Genomic DNA, 20,106 nt, shown 5'->3' on the forward strand with positions numbered 1-20,106 from the left:
AAATTAAAATCAAAGCTTTTTCCAAAATTTATTGGAACGGCTTCAACCCTTCTGAGATTTCCAACAATTTTTCCCCCTCTGGAGCTTCCTTTAAGAAAAAATGTACCAACCTGGGGGAAAAAAAAGTATTACAGTGCCACCTCACCTTTCTAATGTTTAGCTAGTGCAGACTTAGCCTAATGCCTGCATAGAAGTGTAAAATACAAAAATGTTATTCTACTACATGGGGGTGACTCTAAGGGGGTGAGCCTGAGGGGCTGATTTACCAAAACTTGAGTTTATTCAATTTTTTATGAAAACAAAGTCGCCCTAACTCCCTTCCACGAACTGAACTCATTGATCGATCATTTTTCTCGAAAAAATTTGAGCAACCAAACGTTGTGTCAAAACTAGATTTAATTTTTCGGATTATCGAACGGAAACTAGGGCAGATCATGGTATCAAGGAACATTGGCTTCTACATGACCTCCAAAGGTTTGAGATGGCGAATTTTCAGATTTTTAGCATCTTTGGAGTAGGATCAATCTCTAAAAACAATGTCCACAAAAAATTTGAGTTTTCACCCTAATAACCTCAACCAGAAAAAAAAATTGAGGTTTAATAAATGGGCCCCTAGGTTTGCCAAGGGACAAATGTGGAAGGTAAGAAAGCTGGCAGCAGTGTTCCCGTGATTGAATTTACTGGGGGTGTATATAACATATCGTCATCTCCCAGTAATTTAACATTTCCGTGTCCTTTAAGTTTAAATATGTTGAGTGAACTGGGGCAGAAGTAAAAGATTATTCTTTTATATTTTCTAACTGAATGAACAAAATCTTACACACACAAAAAAAAAAAAAATCAATGTCGGTCTCGCACCTCATCACGCCTTGCATTCGCACATATGCGTTGTACCTCGGCTGCCCCATACCTATGTAATCTCTTGACTGGTAATTTAATGAGACGTGGCATTTTGTTAATGAGAAACCCCCAAGAGCACAGATAATCTATTGAGCGTAGAGCTTAATCCTTGCAGTTGTGGGGGAGAACGGTAAGTGCTCTGAAAATGAAAATCATCTATAGCGCACTCTGATCATCATAATTACTCCTTATTCAAAGTTACAATTATTATTTTTTTAATATTCAGCCCCAGTATAAAAGAGTTCAATCAAACTGCGCAATGCTGGATGCAGTTCTTTTATGACTTACAGCTGAGATCTGTTTTAAGTTTTTGTGGCCAAAATAACAATACTTTTTTGTTATACAAGTTTAGCTCTTATGTGGGCAAATTCACTAACCTGCGGAAATTCGCCAGCGACGGCTTCGCTCACATCGCAAAACTTTGCCAGGCATATATTCACTAGGACAATGATAATTCACTAAAATCCGAAGTTGAGTTCAGGGTGCCGAACTCTGGCGAAGTTGCGCTGGCGTTACTGCGCCAAGCGAAGCAAAGTTACAATAGCATTGGCTAATTTGCATACGGCTGGAAGTTAAAGTTGAAGGGATTTACATGTTGCAGCAAATACATTACACTACACAAACCCAGGAAACCTTAATAGAATAAAATAAAGTTGTTATATTGCCCTACACATGAGCCCAGTGTATAGTTTATCTGCCATTTGTTAGGAAATCTATGTGGGAGTCTGGGTACCAAAAAAATTTTTTTACGGAATTTTGCAGCCTATCACCCTGAAAAAGTAAACGATGCAAGCGTTTTTTGGGACTTCGAAAATTTTTCAACTAAAGATTGAAGAAGCCCTATACATTCCATTGCACTTCGCCTGGTCTGAGCTGCCAAAGGCAAGTCTGGTGGAACAGGTAAGTAAAAGGTGCATCTTAGTGAATTTGCAAAGTAACGCTCTTTCGCCAGAGTGAAACTTCTGGCAAAAGAGTGAAAAGTAGCGCTAGTCTACCTCTTTTCGCTAACGTTAGTCACTTCGCCCTTTAGTGAATTTCCCCCATAAAGCACAAACAAATATACGACTATTAAAAAGTGACAGTGTAAGTCATTAGTTCCTAAAATGTGGGTCTGGTCCTTAGGGGATGGGGTCCAGATCAGTGGAAAGGGACCCTGGCCTAATAGCCATTAAATTGAGCATAAAAGCCTATTTGATGGGAGAGAATCTGTATAAACCATGTTTTCATGTATCTGTATTCTTGCTGAACGCTAAGGAGGGCCATACAGTACCTTTGTTTAAGAAGCCAAAAAGAAGATCTCTAGTATAGACAGTAACCACATGCTGTAAACACAGCAGCTAGGCATCTTATCTGCATCTGAGTCAAACCTTATTCTTATTGTGACAGTATTTTGATGACTACTATTCGGCACACCAAAAAAAAAAATGTATTTCACTGGTCTAAGACATCTTTAAAATCAAGCTGCTTGAAAAGGAAACTGTCATGGGAAAATTTTTTTTTTTTTAACAAAATGCATCATTTAATAGCACTCTTCCAGCAGAATCCTGCATTGAAATCTGTTTTTCAAAAGAGAAAATACTTTTTTTTCTTATATTTAATTTTGAAATCTGCCGTGAGGCTACACATAATAAAAGCTGATGCTACAGGGCTGATTATTAAATTCTGATGCTAATTGCACTGGTTTCTGTGCTGCCATGTAGTAATTATCTGTATTAATTACTAATCAGCCTTATATTGTGATATTTCTATTCTAGGTGTACTGTATATTGTGAGTGGGTCCCTAAGCTCAGTAAGTGACAGCAGCACAGAGCATGTGCAGTGAATCAGCAGAAAAGAAGATGGGGAGCTACTGGGGCATCTTTGGAGAAACAGATCTTTACTGCTAAAGGTCTGCGGTTGCCTTGGGCTGGTACAGAAGCACAAAACATAATGTACAATATTTATACTTACTTCTTCAGTTAAGATTTAGTTCTCCTTTAATTGTTAAGACTTGTGGAAGTGGAGTGCTAAGAATATTTAGAGGGTTATCCAAAGTCTTTGCAGCAATGCCATTTTGTAAGGCATGCTGTTAGATTTTATGGCATTCTCCACCTAGTGGCAGAAAGAAGAATTCCTTAATATGAATAAATTATGGGTCAGAATAAAGTATATAATTAGATTATCAGTTTGCCTGCCACAGAACATAAATTCTAAAGCACCAAAGGATTTACATTTTAGCCCTGCTCTTTGATCTAGGTTGTGTCTGCCAACAATTAATACAGTGAGATCAAAGCACCTTGATAGGCAACGGGTTAAAGCAACACAAACTAGTACGGAGAAAAAAAAAGAAAAGAGCCCTTTAGTAGAATTTCACAAGGCAGATTTTAGGAAACATGCTAATTAAAATGTGTTTTGAGATTATGATGAATTTTAAGTATTTTATATTTTTTAATGAAAATGGGAACAAAAATCAAAAACCATCAGAAATGATAAAACAGAAACAGTTATAATTTGCCATTTGTGCAATTACAAAACCACAGCAAAGTAAAAGTATCGTTTCATCTCTGTTTCAAAGTCTGAGTTAGTTTAAGACCATACACAGGCCAATGTGGAGTTTACAGCTTATTGGCTTGTGTATGGTGCCCACTAGCAGGCCTGACAGACCAGATACCAGTCAGATTTGAAAATACCATTGGATGAGGAGAGCATTGTCACGTTCATATGGTCCTCCTCTATTGGGTCTCCATAAGCCCCACCGTATGATCTAGTCATTAGCCAATCGTGTTCAAATCCACCTAATTGGGCAACCTCACCAAGTGAGCAGATTGGGCTGTGTATGGCCAGCTTAACACTATGGAATTTGTTAGCCACAACAGATATGAATGATCAGATATGACATGGGCACTTGATCATGTTTAGTCACGAAAAACACATAAGGCTTATTTTTCTATATTGGTGTCATTTCTAAATACATTTTTTCTGCATTTGTTTATACAACGTGTTCCAGTGTGCTGCTTTTCTTAATCTTTGGAGGATATATGAGCATGCAATTTGTTTATAGGTTCGCACAATCAAAAAACACAGTTTAGAGAACAAGAGTGGTATACCGTATATACTAGAGTATAAGCCATCCCAAGTATAAGCCGAGGTACCTAATTTTACCTCCAAAAACTGGGAAAGCTTATTGACTCGAGTATAAGCCTAGGGTGAGAAATGAAGCAGCTTCTGGTAAGTTTCAATCAAAAAATTTAGGGTTTCTGCTCCCATTGGAGGTGCCAGCGTCTTGTTTTTGGATGCCTGCAACCATTCTTTGACGCCGGCGAATATTCTTCGAGACTATTCTTGGATGCTGGCGACTATTCTTAGGCACCGGCCACTATTCTTAGGTGCCGGCGACTATTCTTAGGCGCCGGTAACTATTCTCAGACGCCGGCGACCATTTTTGCGCTTGACCCGGGTATAAGCCGAGGTAGAGTTTTTCATGATATTTTGGGGGCTGAAAAACTCGGCTTATACTCGAGTATATACGGTACTTGAAAAATGCTTTTCTTTTTATGCAGAAAAAATTCTCACAAACAATGCCATAGTGAATTGGCATTTATTGTACAATACATCAAATGACAATGCACATCATATGTACCACCTATTAGTTAAATATACTAATATTTTTTTTTTTTTTTTTTTTTTTTATTATTTTCTGTGTGGGAGGGTGGGGTGTGGGTGGATTGCTTTTCTTTCTTTTTGTATGTAATGGAATGGAAAAAAAAAAATCTTAATAAAAAGAAGTTTAAAAAAAAAAAATATAACAAGAAAAAACACAGTAAGAAAGAACACCAACAAGGAGCGGATACACCTCCCAAAAGAATGGCCCCAACATTTCGGCACCAAGGCCTGTGTCAAGGGGATTGTGTTTTTTGAGTGTGCGAACCTATAGACAAATTGCATAGTTGTATGTTACCTTATGTAGGGGTAACTTATGGTTTCTGCACCTCTTACACTATGAGCTAGAATATTTACCAATTTGGTGTGCCCTCCATCTACTGTTAACTGAGTATATATGAGCAGCCAGTGTCTGTGTCACAGCTGAGCTGGATTGAAGACTTTCTTACCCACAAGCAGCTCACACTGGCTGGAGGATCATCTGAGGTTTGAAAAGGAAGCTCAGCAGTAAAGAGAGGCTGGAGGCTGAAAAAGCGAGGTACTAGGGAGTAAACAGAAAAATCGTTAAAAGGCAGGCAGCAGAGGCTCACAGGTGAAGATCAGGAACAAGTCACAACAGAAGGCACAAATACAAGGAAGTAAACTTTGGAGAAGCCGCACACACTCCCAAAGGTTCTTATCCTGGTGCCCAGTGATAGAGGAATCAGCCACCTCACAACAAGGGTAAGAAGAATTTCACCGGCACACAGGAGTTGCAGTAGCAGGGCAAGCCCTTGCAATTTTATTATGCAGTAGTGCAACATTTCGGGGTCACACCCCTTTGTCAAGCAAAGGGGCGTGACCCCGAAACATTGCACTACTGCATAATAAAATTGCAAGGGCTTGCCCTGCTACTGCAACTCCTGTGTGCCGGTGAAATTCTTCTTACAAATACAAGGAACACCAGGCAAAATTTGTGAGCTTGATAACCGAGCACTGTTTGGCTAGTGTTTAGGCGAATTCAACCCTTAACTAAAAAAAAACTCTACCCCCTTACCTACGTAGAACCTCCTCCCCCCAGCCTAGCTATTCCCACGGGAAAATGTCCCTAACCTTTTACTTACCCCTCGGTGCAGATTCAGGGATTTGGAGTTCACGTTACCCTTCGGTTACAGATGCCGAGATTCGGAGTTCACGGCAGCCATCTTCTGGGTATTCGTGTCTTCTTCTGGCACTTCGTCAATTTCCATCCATTTCGGCGCATGCACAGTTGCTCCAACTACACATGCGCCGCTTCGCTGGTCTCAGTCTCAGATTATCGAAGAAACGATTAAAGAAGCGGTTATGGCGGAGCTCACCTCGGCGTTCAGCGTTCCCTTCCTGGTCGCAGCTATCGCGAGACTTCGGGTATTAGCCCCAGATACTCCAATCTTCACACTATAGATTCCTCGCTAGCAGCGCCGGCCATTCAACGGAAGGAATACCACTGTTTAATATCAATCCGGCTTTTATTCCTCAGTAACCCTGAGGAAGTGTCGTTTACCTAGACACGAAACGCGTAGGTTTGCACAGCACACCCACTGAAATTGTAACTCCGCACTGTGTGTAATAATAAAGCCGGATTGATATTAAACAGTGGTATTCCTTCCGTTGAATGTCAGATTATCGAAGACCCGGAAGATAGCTGCCGTGAACTGTGATCCCTGAATCTGCACCGTGGGGTAAAAAGTAAAAAGTTAGGGGTATTTCCCCTGGGGGGGGCTGTTAGGCTGGGGGGGAGGGGGGTTTATGTAGGGTAGGGTTTTTGTTAGTTTAGGGTTGAATTCTCTTTTAAAGCATCAGAAATGGCATCAAACGTGGTGGTGCAAACGTAGTGATGAAACACGTCATTACACAAGTGTGAGTGTCAAACATGATGCAATTTTGACACCCTGAAATGCAAAAGAGGCTTGCATTTTATACAGCGCTGACATGCACCTTGTGCATGCACGCCGTGGACAAGACTGCGGGGAGTCCAGTGAGTTTTCTTACAGTCTGTTTTGCACTGGCACCTTAAAACTGACCCAAAAGTTCATTGTGGGCAACTATGACAAGAATAAAAGAATTTTAGAATACAAGAATAAAAATTTCCCATGTCACTTCTTTATAAAACAAAGTAGAAAGGGTAGGCCTCAAGGGACCTTGGTGATCCTTTGATTAACAGACAACAAAACCATATTGGTTCCCCACATCATTTCCACTTCAGTTTCACCTTTTCATTTACAAACAAAACACAAACCTTTTAGACTGTAATCAGCTCCACATTACATCTGAAACAAATCTATTACTTTCAGTCTAAAGAGCTACTTTAGATAATTATTTATACATGGTGCATTGTTAGCAGTGGCAATGTACCATTAGGTTTAGTTCCCAGCACAAAAGGTAATGTTTGTACAGCACGCACATTAAAAAAATTATATCTTGTCAAGGAAGCAGAAACACAAACGAGAAGCTCAGAAAACCAACGTTGGTGCTTATGGTTGCTACCCACAATGCCCCAGGGTGTTAAGCAGTAGGTTACATATGTATAAATTGGCATAATTGGTCAATGCAGTGACCACTATTATATATCTAATTACACTAAGAACAGGCCTCCATAATTATCCAGTCATAATGACATCCCTTTTGAAGAGAGATTAACAGTTAGCTTTGGATAAAAAGGTTTCATGTCTACTGGCTCCGTCAGTTCCTTAGAAACTTCTCTGTCTGAAAGGTTTTTAACTTTAATAAAAAAAATATCTGAGATAACATTTTTATAAGTATATTCCACAACTTGTAGTACAGTAGTTAAGATCATATCATGTGGGCTGGTAACTTGCTTACATATACGATGCTACGATTTATAAATTATTGATATAATCATCCCTGGATTGGATCCCCAAAACAAGCATTTTGGGCAATTGAACTATGTTGCACCTGCATCTTTCGTCCAAAACCTAAAGCAGATTCACATATAACCCTCCATTAACATCTTGGAATCAACCATCTTGAAACTGTGTGACCATGTTTAAAGTATATAAAGATTAAAACTGACTGCTCAATAGCCAGACAAGACTCTTCCATTTTAGGGATCAACAATATTCAAAAGCTATGGTCATAAATTACAATAATCTAAAGGTGGCCATACACGGGCCGATAAAAGCTGCCGACAGACTGTGTCGGCAGCTTATTGGCCCATGTATGGGGGCCCCCGACGGTCTTCCCCGATCGAGATCTGGCCGAAAGTCGGCCAGATCTCGATCGGATGGGACAGAAAATCCCATCGGATCGCGGCCGCATCTGTTCGTTGATGCGGTCCCACGATCCAACCGCCCGTTTGCCGAAAGCTAGGATCCGATCGTTGGGCCCTAGGGCCCACGATCGGATCTGCCCGATATTGCCCACCTCAAGGTGGGCATATCGGAGGGAAATCGGCTCGTTTGGCGACATCGCCAAACGAGCGGATCTATCCATGTATGGCCACCTTTAGGGGCCAATTTACTAATATTTGCATGTCATTCATTTTCACAAATCGTGTATTACACTAAGGGGCAGATTTACTAACCTCGAGTGAATAGTTCGAATACAAATATATTCGAATTTCGAAGTAATTTTTTGGGTACTTCGACCATCAAGTTGTTCTAATTCGATGGAATTCGATCGATCTAATGATTCGAACAATTCGAAGTAATCGAAAACGAAAAAGCGTTCGACCATTCGATAATCGAAGTACTGTCTCTTTAAAAAAAACTTCGACTTCATACTTCGACAAATTAAAGCTACTATACCGAAGTGCAATGTTAGCCTTTTGGGACCTTTTCACAGCACTTTTCTACATTTTTTTGATCTAATAGAAATCCTTCGATGGAGCGCTTAAAATTGTTCAAATCGTTAAATTCGAAGGCTTTTATCGTTCGATCGATTTTTAGCCGATCGAACCTTTTGCGCTAAAATCCTTCGAATACGATTTTTAAGGATTTTACTTCAAAGGTTGAATTCGAGGGTTTTTTAACCCTCGAAATTCGACCCTTAGTAAATCTGCCCCCACTTATTCTAAACCACAAAAAAATCCTAATTTATTTGAAAAGTGTGCAAAACAACAGATTGTACCATCTAAAGCTGTTGAGGTAATGTAGAAGTCAATATGATTTGTCCCTTTTCAAAAGTAAAATATTTCTTAAATTCAAGCTTTTTAGAAGTTTTCAGGGTTTTTTAGTTTGTAGTTTCACTAAATACTAGATGAGTTTGAGGTTTTCACATCAGTATTTAGATTAGATCCAAATTTTTGCTTTATAGATTAGGCTGTTTTAATAAATTGCTTGGCATTCATGGTTTTAGAGAAAATTTGTTAAATTGTGGTTGATAAATCCTCTAAAACCCTAAAACCAAATGAGAATTTCCTCGTACCATTTCTTACTCTTACCCATTTATTATTTCCAGTGAATTTTCTCAGGGACAAAAACCTTATTCGTTTTTTTCCCTTTCTTTTCCATACACAGAATGATCTATATTTTAAAAAGTTAACTTCAGGTAAATCGGGGAGGCAAATTTATTAATTTTTGAATTCTAGCATTTTTTAAAATTCAAGCAAGAATGATAGCATTACACTCAAACATTCTGAGAATAACTTCTAAGCCGGTTTTAGTTGCCAAATTTTTTCATTTTTTTTACATTAATGGGTACAGTGCTACGCAATATGTTGGCGCTATATAAATACATGTTAATAATAATAAATAGATTTATAAAGGGTCAATTTTCGAATCTATGTGAATTGTTTTTTACTGTAATAAACTAGAATATACTCACAACTCGAATGGGAGGTTATTTTAAAAAAAAATGTGATTGAACAGTCCTGACTCGAAAAGTTTTCCCTCTGAAAGAAACTTGAATGTCAGGAAGGCAATTAACATATTCAAATGGTTCAAGGGACCTCTGCCATTGACTTGTAAATTAATTCCGCTGGTTTTAGGTGGCGAATATTCAAATTAGAACTGTTTCCATGGTAGAGGCATGATACATCTTACATTCAAAAGTTCTAATTGGGGGATTAAAATTCGAATGTGTGAATTTTATATTAGAAACATTTTTTTATTTTGCACAGCCTATCTATTTACACAGTTTATATTTTCACACTGAACTGTTCCTTTAAAGGAAGAAAAATAAGAAAAAATATATTGGAGAACTTTAGACCTCGCCAGTCACATCCCTGAACTAAAGGAGATATAGACCCGTGTGTTCCATGACAGTAAAGTGGCTGAAACTATTTCAAAATTAAATTAAACCTAATGTTTCAAACACAACAGGTTGTGCAACCATTCAGAACCTACTATTCTATACTGATTGTGTTTAATAATGGATGCTGGAATCAGATATTTTTTTGTACAGGTGAAACTATTTTTACCAACCACAGCACATCAATGTTGTAGCTTTTCCTTTGTGTTGCATTAACACACAACAGAAAAACACTGTTGGCTGGGGATAAAAAGAGGTTGCTACCCAACAGTTACATTTCAAGAATCACAAAACATAAAACACCTGAAATGACATACTACACAAGCTGCATGCATATAGGCATAACAATGTGGCACCAAGAAAGACGATGTGTAATAAAAAGCACACATTTCTAGTATCATTACCTCTTTTGTCACCTTCATCCATTTTCTCATCTTCAGATGACTCGGGCTCTTCCTTCTCATTTGCAATGAATCTGAATGGCTTGTAAATGATCATCATTACCCCATTGCCAAGAGGCTCAATAGCTGTGTAATGCGGTACAGACTTTCCAAAAAGCTTCCTACGCTTCAAGATTTCATATTCACCATTCTCTGTAAACATAAAATGTCATACATTCAGATCAATCCCAACAGGCAATTACTATGCATATTGCTTTCAGTAAACCACTCAATTACAGCTACTCTGAAGCTGTAACTGAAACTCGTTTCTGATTGAAAAACTACCGTTTGCCCCATAATTACTTAAGACTGCTGGTATATATTTACTACTTTCTACACTGACGTAAGACATTTTTTTATGCAGTGCAGTCATAGTTGAAATTAATATAAGAAAAGTGTTAGAAGCTTGGTAACCATAACTTTACATATTTGGGTAAAAAAAAATAAAAAGAAACAAGGAAATCTACCACAAAATACTAGTAAGCTGGTAACTAGTGATGGGCGACTTTATAAGCCAGGTGCGAATTCGCAGCAAATTCCGGCTGGCGAATAAATCTGCGAAACCGCCTTGAAAATTCGCCGGCGTCAAAAAAAAATGGACGCCGGTGACCATTTTTTAGCTACGTCGAGAAACGAGACGCCAGCGCCGTTTCACAATTTTTTTCGCCATTTCGGGAAATTCGCAAATTTTTCGGCGAAGCAAAACGCCCCAAATTCGCCCATCACTACTGGTAACATTCCAGATACTGCACCTCAGGACAAATTGGGGCAATATTTTGGCTATCCAAGTAACAAATCTAAGCACCAATATATCTATTGCCTGAAGGAAACTCACCAAATGAACAGGTGCTTCAGCTCTCAGCTTAGGGGAGCGGTCAATCCGTATAGAACAATAACGGGGGAATGTAATAAAAGTCGGTAACGGAAAAACTATTTAAGTTATGCCTTTGCACAAACAAATTTAGCTTTGCGTGAATTTAATATAGCTTTTGCAAATCCGGAAACTGTTTAGCGACCACTTCCGACAGTGGAAGACCATTTGCGAATTTTCTAGTTTTTACATTTCAAATAAATGTAATAAAACTTCTTACCGAAAAAGTCGTTACGTTTGCTCCAAAAGATTACGACGCCTTCAAGCACTTCTTAAGAGCGAGCAATTAAAATGCAATAAAAGTTTAAGGAACCATATTACATTGCGACATGTGAATTATTTTTTTTTTTTTTTGGTGTGAATTGTTTTGCTCTTTGCGATTTTTATTGCATCCCCCCCTAAAAGGTATAGGGCACTCTGAAACCCACATGCAGATCAGACCAATATTTAGCAATATTTTGGCTCCCATGGCTAAAGGTCTTTATTTTGGGTCAAAATGCATTAAGACTAAGTGAACATATTGTCATGGCCTATTGGAGAGCAGTATATTCTTTAATGTCACTGTAAAACCTTTAATGGTAAACCAAGGCCAAACCAATGTCTGAAAATAACGGTGCTTCTATGCAGGAGGAGACATGTTGGGGAAATAAAGTCACTTTTTAATTCACCGTTGGTTTGTGGAAGTGCACGCAACAGTTTGAAGTCTATGCAAAAGGTGCTTCCAGGAAAAATACTGAGGCCTAGAAAATAATTAGCCTGGGCTGGGGCGATATTCATGAAAGATACACATTGTCTAAAGTCAAAAGAATAGCAAGACACATCACTGAGTAATGATTGGCATCACCTAGTACTTTTTTGTTCTCCTTTAAGTCTCAACGTCTTCTTTCCAGCCCATGAATTTGTATAAATAAATTAAGCACATTACGTTCATTACTATTGTCTACTGTCGCCGGAAAGTTCACTTAATAAAAACCCAGTTCTTGGTCAAGATCCAGCTGTTAAGAAACTCTGCCCTATAGTACAGGTTTTAAATAAGCAAAATTGATCACTGCTAACGTTATTTTCTAAGGGGAAAAACAAAATAAAACCCTTTGTCCTTTAATCCAAGTAATTAATAGAAAAGAAGCTGAAATATACTGCAAAAGGGGGGACGCTGAATTGCATGAAATTTTAGGTTACCAGGATGAACACTCAAGATATGACTCACATGCAATAAAAACGATAGCCTCGTAGGATAATGATCAGTTCACTATGAACACAAGGTTGTGCACAGACTGGAACATTGTTGAACTAGAAACAAAGGAGAACAGAAAAAGAAGATGGGGATGTGCACAGCTGATTTGTAAAAATATTTCTATATTAATATGTTCTAAAACTTGATTTTAGTGAACTAAGTTGGGCAAACAAGTAACCAGGTGTATAAAGTATAAGGTTATGAACCTTGGTAAGTTAAAGTAAGCTTGCTGATCCCTAGTAGCATGAGGCAAACTTTTTGGTTCCACTGAGACAGCGCTCCATGCATGTTGTACAGCCCTTGGCTGCAAGGGACAATGCACTGCACTGAGCCCTGGACACAGAGGAGAAGGAACCCATGCAAGTAGGTGGTGCTCAACATTGCTTTGCTGTAGGAGAACAGCAGCAATATGCAATACAAAAATTAAATACATCTTTTTTTGCAACAGCCCTTATTGTTCCTTCTTCTTCTCCTTCGACAGTAAAAGCACATCAATGACATGCAACTTGTCCCATCCCTGTGAACGACAATAAAAGGCTCCCCAAGCTCCCGATGAAACATAATCTGCAAATCAAAAGGGCAAAAAAAAAAAAACTTGTTTTTTAATATGTATTTAGGAAATTAATTTGAGACATTTTGTTTCAAGTTTAACCACCTTTTTATTGTGCTCTGAGCACAGAAGATGACTGAAAAGACAGATCTTTATTAAGTATAATCTATTCAAATACAATTAGTGCCAGGTAATAGAAGGGAAGGTGATGGATTTCCTGTAATATTACAAGCTCAATCTTAAAATGCTTGAAATAAAGTTATTTCATATATTATTTGACAAATATGGATTTCATTAACATCACAGCTGGAAAAGCTAAATTACACTTAATGACTTATGTTCGAACATAGAGTCACTGCCCAGACCTTTTCCAAATGACGTGTCCTTGTTTGCAGTATGCCCTTCACGTCAGCCAATCACATTCATTAGAACTTAACGCTAAACAAAGTGCAATTGTATGTATGTTTATTTTTATTTGTAAAGCGCTCATTGAGGGCAAAGCACTGTAGAGTGCAATTGTGTATATTTTGGAACAGTTACAGAAGCTATTTTATATTAAAGTCCCTGTTCTATCTGAAAGGGTCACCCATTGGGCAGATGCAAAATTCATTGAAGACAGTTGATTGTCGCAGGCATTTAAATCCCTCGGAAATCTGAACACTTCTATGGGTTTTCCCATTGCCATATCCTTCACAGAGTAAAGTCAAAGATTTAGAATGTGTAATATGGTTTTTAAATTAGAAATTATTAACTTCTTTTGAACAAACAAGTTAAACCAGGGGTCCCAAGCCTTTTTTACATTTAAATGTAAAAAAGAGTTGGAGAGCAACACAAGCATGAAAAAGTCCATGGGGATGTCAAATAAAGGTTGTGATTGGCTATTTGGCAGCCCCTATGTGGACTGGCAGACTACAGGAGACTCTGTTTGTCAGTACACACCTGGTTTATATGCAACCAAAACTTGCCTCTAAGCCAGGAATTAAAAAGTAAGCACCTGCTTTGATGCCACTGGGAGCAACATCCAAGGGGTTGGTGAGTAACATGTTGCTCGCAAGCTACTGGTTGGGGATCACTGAGTTAAACAGATCACTAAATGAGGGAATCTGGGGCTGATTTGGCCACCCACATTTTGGGCTGATATAATCGTTGGCCTGGGTGGCCAACATTTGGATCAGACAAAGGTGCCTACAGGCCCATTGGATAATGGAGAGCATAGGCCGATATGGTCCTCATCAAAACCTGCCTGACTGATATATGGGTGAGCTGTTTATGAGTGTCATTTCCTACCAGATAAAGGGTGTCTAAAAATGGGTGCCACTTGCTTCTGCCAGCACATCATTCAGTCAGGAGCAAATCTTTGTGTCTCTGGTATATGGCACAAAGATTTGCCCCTGAACTTGTAGAAAGAAAATGTGTTAATTTTTGGTCAATAAATATGGCAATCAATCAGAAACTTAGATCCTTATGTTTAATCCATAGATGGGGAGGTCGAATTTCGAAATCATGTGAATTGTTTTAATGAATAAACTCACAATTTGACTGGGAGGTTATTTTAGAAAAAATTGGATCGAATAGTTCCGACACGAAAACTCAAATCGTATTCGATTCGAACTAATTTTCTCAGAAAAAAAGCCTCAACTGTCAGGAAGGCTATTAACATCTCCAAATGGCTCAACGGACCTCTGCCATTGACTTGTACATGAACTCGGCAGGTTTTAAGGTGGCAAATATTCGAATTAGAACTGTTTGCATGGTCGAGGTGTGATAAATCTCACATTTACATTTGAATAGGGGGATTAAAATTTCAATGTGTGAATTTTGACACCAACATTTTTTTTTTAGAAAATTCGTATTTAAATTTACAATTCGACCATTAATAAATCTGTACATTTTCTTTCAAAAGGCACTTTTTCATATTCATGGTCTATTAATTATTTATTTGTCCCACCAGAGTATTATGAATGGCTCTTCTCATAGGCCATAGTTTATAAAGTCATCTTAGTTTTCCCTTTTTCTTATGTGTGAATTGTAGGTATATGAATGTATGTATATACAGTATGTTAATTTCTATATATAAATAATCACGGTTTCTTCTGATATACTGTACTTTATCAAGGTTTTATGATGTTTCTGGTTTTGCCCTGAATAAAGAACAATTCAACATTTTTATAGACCTTTTTTATAACCTGTGCCAATCCCTGGTGTTTCTAACCCTTACACCTTTAAAACCAAAAATATATCCTACAGAATGGCCACCAAACCAGCCTATAAACCTATTGCATGTAGTACAGCCAATGCCATAATCAATGCCAATAGGGTAGTGCATCAGCTTCCTAGCCAGTAGTTCACAAAAGCAGACACCATCTTCATTTAGCTTTGAAAGAGAACTAAACCAAAACATTTGTAGTAGTTTAGAAATCTTGTACATTATGTTTTGGGCTTCTGTACCAGCCCAAGGCAACCACAACCCTTTATCAGTAAAGATCTGTGTCTCCAAAGATGCCCCAGTAGCTCCCCATCTTCTTTTCTGCTGATTCACTGCACATGCTCTGTGCTGCTGTCACTTACTGAGCTTAGGGACCCACTCACAATATAATATTATATAAAAATAATAATATACATACGAATTAAACACTATTTTTAGCATATATGTAACGTAGTTTGTTTTATATACAGATCTATAAATATCTCTGGTCATGCTAACAGGTTCAGATTTCCTTATTTATTTAATAACATTGAGCTGAGAAAATGTTGTCAATACACAGCAACTCAAGAAATGTATTTTTGCATATTTATTGTGAGCACAAGCATACAAAAAAAAAAATATCAGCTGAAGTCATTCACCAAATTCCCAATGTGGGTTTTTAGTTCCAGTCTAAAGGTCTAATGGAAAACAGAAGATAAAGAAAAATGTCAAGCTGAAGTCTTGTTCTGATCACTGAACACAAAATGTCCTGGGTTATTTAAAGGATCTCAAAATTGCACTTGAGAGGTTAAGTTATATCTCTATGACAACCTCAGAACTTGCTTTTACTCTTGCAAATAAACCTCTATTCATGATTAGTGAAGGGGCGAATTTGGTGGTTTCGCCGAAAAACAGCAAAATGGCACCGGCATCTAGTTTTTTCGGCAATCCCGCTTTAAAAAATAAAAAAACTCCATCATTTTTTATAACTTTTATGACTTTTCAGCGTACATGATATGATGTCACTTACATATTGGAGGAGGATGAAGCTTCATCTTATCAGTTCGCCTGGTATAAGGTGGCGAAGGAAACTCTGGCGAAAGAGGTAATGTTCTGTAAAATTCGAACTTCAGTAAATTTGCGGATTAAAAATTCGTCTGGAGATAGGGCGCAAAACTACGCATGCGACAGTCTCTTTCGGTAGCTAATTGTCCTCTACGCCTGTTAGTAAATTGGCGATGTTCCTGCATATGAGGTTTCTGGCGAATTTGCCGTTAGTGCTGATTGGAAGTCAAAATAAAATCTATTTTTAAAAAATCTAATTTTTACACTCAAGTTTTTTACATTCAAGTTTTTTACATTTGAGTAACCAATCGAGTTGTGAGTTCATTCTAAAAAAAGCACTACATAGCTCTAAAAATCGTCCTTTGATAAATAACCATTTAATGTTCAAAATTATTTAGTATACCTTAGGTATGAAGATTCAAATTACAGCAAGATCCCTTATATGGAAAACACCAGGTCCCGAGCATTCTGGATAACAAGTCCCATACCTGTTATGAGGACTGCTGAGCTCACCTATGAGTCAGTAACAGTAGCAGAGCAGAACATATGAGTTTTAATAAGAGGGCTACAGGTGCCTATTGTTAATATTATATAACATATATGTAAATAAAATACATCTTCACATATTGAGTTGGTCCCCTCTAGAGATATATATATATATATATATATTACATAATGCACACCCATAAACACTACAGTATGCCTCTATTTCATTCCAAGCCACCAGCACCTCCACTGATTGCTGAGACACTTCTAAATGCTCCATTTAAATGCAGCTGCAAAGCAATCACCTTATAGTATGGATTTATTATCCTCAAAAAAGCAGCAGACTAGGACCAAGTAGCAGCACACAATCGGCAGAACAGAAAGAATTAATTTGCAAATCACTAAGTGCCTGTATTGAAGGTGGGAGAGTGAACAGTAATCACGACTGAATAGAAGGAAGGTAGGAAAAAAAAAAGGATTAACCTGTATTATAGTGAGCACAGTGAGGGGAGGCGAGGGATTCAGAAAGGAAAGCTATTTTCTATAGAAGGAACTTTTCTCGCTATGATGTAGGAAGTAGGTTGCATGGCAATTAAAGGTGTTAGCTACCCAAACTCGCAACTTTTATTAGGAAATCTGACAGTTCTTTGTATGTAAAACAAAAAAGACTCACCAGCGTAACTGTGAAACTCATCACCTTCTCCAGTTGGTCGACGTAGAAGACGTTTTTGGGGAGCCATGAATTTCAACGGAGATAATTGTACATGCCAAAGGCACGCATGTGATCTAACATGTACTGATCACGTCGGAGAGTCACTTCTGTGACAGATGTGTAGAAAGAAAAACTTAAATATTTTAGATACTGTCAGTTCATAAAAACTACTGGAGCACAGGCTTACACCTACACCACCTATCCCATCTATACCTATACCACCTACCTGTAGCCAAGTCCTTTTTTCCATCAGTCCCAATTAAGTAGGGATGAACCAAATCCACTATTTTGGATTCGGCCGAACCCCTGAATGCTTTGAGCAAGATTCGGCCGAATACCAAACTGAATTTGCATATGCAAATTAGGAGTGGGAAGGAAAAAACATTTTTTACTTCCATGTTTTGTGACAAAAAGTCACGTGATTTCCCGCCCGCCCCTAATTTGCATATTTGCCGGGCAGATGGATTAGACCGAATCCTGCTGAAAAAGCCTGAATCCTGGCCGAAGCCCGAACCGTATCCTGGATTTGGTACATCCCTACAATTAAGTATACAGAACACTGAGGGGCACATTTACTAAGCTCGAGTGAAGGATTAGAATAAAAAATACTTTGAATTTCGAAGTTTTCTTTTGGCTAATTCGACCATTGAATTGGCTACTTCAACCTTCGACTACGACTTTGACTATCGAAACGAACAATTCGAACTAAAAATCGTTTGACTATTTGACCATTCTATAGTCGAAGTACTGTCTCTTTAAAAAAATCTTCGACCCCCTACTTCGCCACCTAAAACCTACCGAGCACCAATGTTAGCCTATGGGGAAGGTCCCCATAGGCTTTCCTAGCCTAGGAAAATCGTTCGATCGAACGATTTTTCCTTCGATCGAACGAATCCTTCGACTTTGATTTTCGAAGTTGAAGGATTTTACTTCGAGAGTCGAATATCAAGGGTTAATTAACCCTCGATATTAGACCAATAGTAAATGGGCCTCGGAACGTAGTTTACATGAATCTTAACAGGAAGGGTATTCAGTGATGGGATATATTGAGGAATTCCAATTCAAATGAGATTCTCCAAAAAGCCAAAAACTATTGCTCTGTAAGGTTACAATTTTATTGTTATTGTTACTTTTTATTACAGGCATGGGATCAGTCATCTGGAAACCCCTTACCCAGAAAGTTTCAAATTATGGAAAGGCCGTCATCCATAGATTCCATTTTATCCAAATGATCCAAATTTGTTATATTATTTGTAATAATAAAACAGTAGCTTGTACTTGATCCCAACCAATATATAATTAATCCTTATTGGAAGCAAAAGCAGTATATTGGGTTTATTTAATTTTACATTATTTTCTAGTAGACTTAAGTTATGAAGATCCAAATAACGGGAAGATCTGTTATCCAGAAAACCACAGGTTCCCAGCATTCTGGATAACAGGTCTCATACCTGTACTTAACTTTCTATGTAGGCCCTCTACTATTCATATTCCAATCTCTCGGTCACACCAGTGCCTGGTTGCTAGGGTAAATAAGACCCAAGCAACAAGACAGCCACTAAATTCCCAAATAATGAGTTGCTCAACAAAGAGCTAAATTTCTGAAAAAAGCATAAAAGACCAATTGTATATTGTCTCAAAATATCAAAGTCTGCATCATATTAAAAGTTTATTTAAAGGCAAATGACTCCTTTAATTGTAACTATAGTTTCCGCTTTTGGAACATGTTTGTCTTTATATGCTAACCGTTTGGTCTTGTGTATCCTTTTACTCTGTAATAGGCTTGGGGAAATTTGATCCGTTTAGTTTTGCCAAACATTTGCCGCTGGCGAAATGTCGCTGACGCCCATTAAATTCTATGTGCGTCATTTCCAAGGTGAAACAAATCGCCCATGAAATGATGGTGTTATATAAAGAATAATAATCATTTTCTCCATATATTTAAGCTGGCAGAGAAGCGCCAGAAACTGCTCTTCCCATTCACTTGAATGGAAAATGCCTGACCTGTGCCAAAACTTAACTTTTCATCCCAAAATCTGTGAGCAACATATGCCAGTGGGCAAAACGCCTTAGTTCCACAGCCTTTATACAATACATAATAACCAAAGTAGCATTTGTGCTGTGTGAATAATTGTACTGCAATAAAGTGAATATTTGGCAAGCATATTCGATTTTTCTTTTTTTGTGCGTAACTCTAAATAAGCAACAAGACTCTAATTTCTTATAGCGAACAGAAAACCCTGCATTCAAATAGAACAATGTTTTGACAATTTAAATAAAACCCTTTGTGAGTGCTACATGTACTGAATATATGTCTCCCCAAGATTTACTGAAGCTTTCCTTGTTTTGACAAACTGTCTCATCCAGTAACAGCGAGGAAAAGCACAACAACAACACAATGGTTACCTGCTGCTGCCTCTTTGTGCTGTGGTACTCTGGGATCTGTTATCCAGAATGCTTGGGACCTGGGGCTTTCCAGATAATTAATCTTTCCATAATTTGGATCTTCATTCCTTAAGTCTACAAGAAAATCATGTAAATAAACCCAATAGGCTGGTTTTGCATCCAATAAGGATTAATTATATCTTAGTTGGTATCAAGTACAAGCTACTGTTTTGCTATTACCGAGGAAAAGGAAATAATTTTAAAAAATGTGGATTATTTGGATAAAATTAAGTCTATGGGAGACGGCCTCCCCGTAATTCGGAGCTTTCTGGATAGCAGGTTTTCAAATAACAGATCCCATACCTGCAGTAGCAAACAAACTTATGGGACAATTAGCTAATATCTAATTA

At 38.0% G+C, this 20,106-nt stretch overlaps 1 pseudogene; it reads right to left on the reverse strand.

The window, feature by feature from the left end:
- The window catches only part of LOC108718597, a 39,732-nt pseudogene extending 29,347 nt beyond the window's left edge, over positions 1 to 10,385 (reverse strand).
- Positions 10,386 to 20,106: the final 9,721 nt, after the last annotated feature.

Source organism: Xenopus laevis, chromosome 6L (assembly GCF_017654675.1).
Source record: "Xenopus laevis strain J_2021 chromosome 6L, Xenopus_laevis_v10.1, whole genome shotgun sequence".
Classification (NCBI taxonomy): Eukaryota; Metazoa; Chordata; class Amphibia; order Anura; family Pipidae; genus Xenopus; species Xenopus laevis.